We start from the raw sequence: 4,859 nt of genomic DNA, 5'->3' as shown, positions 1-4,859 counted from the left end.
TCCCTCCCATGCACACGAGGACAGCACATTCTACTTTTATTTATTTATCTTCTAGAAGCAAGTTGCATTTCTTTACCACTTGATTTGCATATTTTAACTTCAGTGTAACACAATTTGATCCCTATTCATTTGTAATTGGGCCTACAAACAGCATTGTCATACTTCTTGTGTGGACAGGGGCTCTAACAATCTAAAACGATTTTTGATAACCTGACAATGACATGTTTTGCTGTCATATGGGAGAGGTTTCAGATCTTTTAAATTTTGATACATGATTTGCATAGGACCGGAAACTCCTCTTGCCCCTTGCTTGAGCCGCGGCTTGAGCTGCGGCCTTGCACCTGCTCACAGGGGCCTTATTGTCTCCTGGTCTGACAAACACTTGTGACCGCATCAGTTTTCATCTTTCTAGCTTTTGTCTCTTGAATTCGTTCTCATCTCTTTGTGAAGATTTCAACCACACTCTAGCACTTCTACCACTTCAGCATGTATTCCATACAATTAAGAAATCTACTTGCCATGAACTTCTCGTTTTAAAGAAGAGCAGAGCAAGAGATTTACCGTTCTTTTTTCCCATCTTAATTTCAGTAGTTTAAGGTTTTAAAATTTTTTTCAATTTTTTTTCTTTGAGGATCCTCAATACAGGTTTAAATTGACCTTTCAACAGATTACTAGCCTGTTTTATTGCCGTGGATCAACGCTAGAACTGCTTCTTAGTCAATTTATCCTACCAGTCACACACTCAATCACACAAGTTATCCCTGCCTACGCGAAGTCCTCCTTTTAAAAAAAGGAGCTGCTTCATCCAGTGAGGGGACTCTACAACACCCCCCACCTTCCCTGGAAACCAAAGACAAAAGTCCCTGTCCCCAGCCCTGCCAACGCGAGGTTGTACTCCCTAGAACAGTGGTCGTCAAATAATGATTCACGGAGGTACTGAGATTTTAAAACAGTTTGAGAACCACTGCTCCAAAAGAGACACCTCATCCAGAGGGGGACTCTACAACACCCCCTCCTTCCACAAAACTTATTCCTGTGCACTTCTTCCTTTTTACGCGTTTCACAAGCAACAACACAATCACACAACTTCAGGCCTTTAACTTACTTGTCCCCTGGTTCGTTGCACTGCCGGGTCCCGTCAATCCACCTCTGTCAGACGAAGGCAGACCTAAGATGCTGGCCCAGCGAAGAATTCTCTTCCCAGAACTTTCTCTTCCAGGTCCTCCTAATGGACGCTGGCTTGTCGACAATGCAGCACGTCCTCCTTCACCGGTCAGATGGTGGGTATGAGGATCCCGGGTTTCGGCACCAAAATGTTAGAGATTTGCTCACTCCAACTTATTTTGCAAGAACCACACAGGAGACAAGGCAAGTTCTTTTAGACACCTGCAGGTGGAGAGATCACTCGCTTCAGGAATGAAATCTGCCCTCGTTCCTGCACGTGGATATTTATTAAGAGAAACAGAGTGGGGGTATGGGTAGGCTGGCTAAAGCCCTTGTCCTCTAGTCTAAACATGTCAGGGGATGTTTTACGACCTTGAGATAAGGAGGACAAGGTAAGGTATTTATTACCTGTTGCATTCCAACATAATCCTACGATAAAGATAACCTGGAAAACCCTAACACTAGTGCTGTGTTGCATTGGTGTGTGCATGAGGAGGCGGAGCTTCGCTACCGCCAGCTGACGCAAGAATATCAAGCGCTGCAACGAGCCTACGCGCTTCTCGCCCAGACCAGCGGAGGGGACTACGACGCCGAGAAGGAGATCAAGGTGGCGCCCCTTCCCGCAACCCCCGGCCGGGTCGCAGCCTCCCCGTTCTCACCCAGCCTCGGGTGTTCTCTGGTCTGAAAGGAGGAGGAGGAGCCTCCCTCCTCCTCCTTTCAGACCAGAGAAAAGCTGATGGTAGAAATGGGTCACTATCAAAGCAGAGTAGCAGATCTGGAGTCAGCGCTGAAGCAACAAGGACAGGTAAGCTCATCAATGAGCACACCTTTTTCTCAGACAAAATAGCTACAATCTTCAGTCACTCATTCGTCTGGCATTACTGGACCAACCCCCCCCTGAACGTGGCTGGGAAAATGCGGAGAAAAGCAAATGTCATTTTCCAGTCAACCAAAGAATTTGTGGATGAAAATGACACAACATTCCAAAGCTGTCCACGCGTTTGTCTCTTCTAGAATGTCAAGTGGGTGGAGGAGAAGCAGCTGCTGCGTCAGAGCAATCAGCAGTTGGCCGAAAAGGTGACAGAAAGAAAGGCACTGGGCGGAGTCGCTTGCCGTCACACCCGTCGGGAAGCCCCACAGATGAGGTCTGACTGTCTTTTCAGGTCAGGCGGATGGAGGCGGAAGAAGCGCGTCTGAAAGAGCACATCCAGGATATCCGAGACCAAAACGAACTGCTTGAGTTCCGCATCCTGGAGCTGGAGGTGGGAAGACTCGCACAAGCGTGTTGAGGCCAGAGATGTGACAGACGGACGGACGGACGGATGCATGCCTCTGCCTTTCAGGAGAGGGAGTGGCGCTCCCCCGTCTTGAAGTTTCTGCAAGTCCGTTTCCCAGACGGCCTCAGCCCTTTGCAGATCTACTGTGAGGCTGAGGGCGTGAGCGTACGTAAGGCGTCCCTCGCAACCCTAACCTTAACCCGAGGTCCCAGAACACCTTACATTGCTCCTTGCGCCTTTCCCCCGGACATCGTCATCAGTGATCTGATGAAGAAGCTGGACATCCTGGGCGATAACGCCGTAAGTGTATGTCGAACTCCTTATGTTTGCACTCCACGAGACTCGGCGGCTCAAATGTGACTTTTGGAAGGCTTTGCGCTGAAAGAAGCTTGTTGACGCTGTGCCTCACCAACGAGGAGCAGGTGGTCGTGATTCACGCCAGGACCCTTCTCACCCTAGCCGAGAAGGTAACGGGCACGTCCACGCACGCTCTCGCATTCTGCTTATGTGACAGCAGCCTTTCCTCAGTGGTTAGAATACATCAAAGTGACCAAGTCAGCACTTCAACAGTAGATGTTGGACATTGAATGTGAGAAGGTAGACAGACACGCGACATCAGCCAAGGGGAACTCCGGCAATGTGCCCCAACAATTCTGACCTTGAGCTGTGCTAGGATATGTTCTGTAAGCAGAAGGGCTACCTGGATGAAGAGTTGGACTTCAGGAAGCGTTCCATGGACCAGGCTCATAAGGTAAGCCGCCCTCAAATCTCCCGCCGGACCACTGATGGACGAGGATTGCGGCCCAGAGGATCCTGGAGCTGGAGGCCATATTGTACGAGGCGCTACCGCAGCGGGACTGGCCCGCCACGGACGGCGAAAAAGCCAGCCACGCTGGCGTGAATGACGTGCTGACGGCGGATCAGAGAGAAGAGCTTAGGAGCGCCGTGGACCAATGGAAGCGAGCCCTGATGTGCGAGTTGAGGGAGCGCGACACTTGCATCCTCCAAGAGAGAATGGATCTGCTGCACAGCGCGCAACAGGTAAGGGCCCAAAGCCAGCCCGGCACTTACTTGCACGCTTACTGGCTTTTGAAGGCCACTTTCCATTTCTCCGTCCTAGAGGAACAAAGAGCTGAAAGAATTCATCGAAGCTCAGAAGAGACAAATCAAACAATTGGAGGAGAAGTTTCTGTTTCTCTTTCTATTCTTCTCCTTGGCCTTCATTCTGTGGCCCTAACACCAGCTGGTGAGTGAGCTCCAGCGGCACCGCACTCGACACTTCCGATACACTGCCAGCCGGTCTCAGACGTTGGCAGACGCTCCGATGCCGACGTATACCCCCCGCCACAGTGACAGAGGCACCGCGTCACACCGGCGCTCATCCAATCAGAAGGCAGGAAAGGCAGATTCACATGCAGGGCACTCTTGAACCAGAAGAGAGCGCCACAAAAAACGGTTGTTGCCCCAAACGCGCACTAAAAAGGGTCAGAATAACAAGAGTCCCACCGGCCAGCCGGGGCCACCCGTCCATCCATTTCTTCAGGGGGGAAAAAATTGGAGTCACCGGTGAGTACATTTTGCATTTAGCTCTGCTTTTCTGCTTCTGTCTTCAAGTGTGTGGCATCCTGCGACCAAAGATTCAGCCAACCCCAAAGCGGTTGACCTCAACGTCCCACCACCATGCCGACCAGAGCAGGTGACGTGATGCTTTGGACATCCTTCCGTCTCAGATGCCCAAAAGTACTCATTGCCACATCTGCGGCAATACGGTGTCTTTTCAAAGGTGCAAATAAATCCAGCGTGGGCGGAACACGCACGTCTTCGTTTTTTCCCGCTTTGTTTGTGTGACAGCTGTTGTGAAAATTTTATACAAATAAAGTTGTATAGTACAGGTTTGGCCAAGCCGCAATTCCTGAACCGCATGCGGCTCTTTGCTTGGATTCATGCGGCCCTTTTATGTTCATATCAACATTGGTGTGTGTGTGTGGGGGGGAAATTGGCCGCACACGGGACACGTGGAACGTGGGATGAACCTTCATGGAGTCTGGAAGGAGCAGACAGACTGCGGCCGGGCCAATCACCTTCTGGATAGGGAACGGTCCAACAAAGCGGGGCGCCAGTTTGCGGGATCCCGCTCGCAGCGGCAAATCCCGCGTCGAGAGCCACACACGCTGCCCCACTCTGTACTCCGGAGCCGGCGTCCGGTGCTTGTTCGGCTGGCGGGCGTAGCCTGAAACAGAGCGGAGAAGACTGACCCGGCCCCTCGCCCAGGCACGATGACAACGGCGGACACAAGCCTGGGCCGACGGGCACGCCGCACCACGCTCCTGGTGGGCGAACAAGGGTGGCTGGTACCCGAAGACGCAGTGGAAAGGCGAAAGTCCCGTGGCCGAGCTGGGAAGGGAATTGTGAGCATAC

The 4,859-nt window shown here is 51.6% G+C and overlaps 1 long non-coding RNA gene across 1 annotated transcript; it reads left to right on the top strand.

Moving 5' to 3' along the window:
* The first annotated feature begins 2,996 nt into the window (after nt 1-2,996).
* LOC125980800 (uncharacterized) lies at nt 2,997-4,314 on the top strand. Its single transcript, XR_007485757.2, has 3 exons — nt 2,997-3,482; nt 3,562-3,687; nt 4,056-4,314. It is a non-coding gene; the product is annotated as an uncharacterized lncRNA (long non-coding RNA).
* Nucleotides 4,315-4,859: the final 545 nt, after the last annotated feature.

Source organism: Syngnathus scovelli, chromosome 14, assembly GCF_024217435.2.
Source record: "Syngnathus scovelli strain Florida chromosome 14, RoL_Ssco_1.2, whole genome shotgun sequence".
NCBI classification, from domain to species: Eukaryota; Metazoa; Chordata; class Actinopteri; order Syngnathiformes; family Syngnathidae; genus Syngnathus; species Syngnathus scovelli.
Note: the sequence above shows the minus strand (reverse complement) of the source record. Positions and strands in the feature narration are given on the sequence as shown.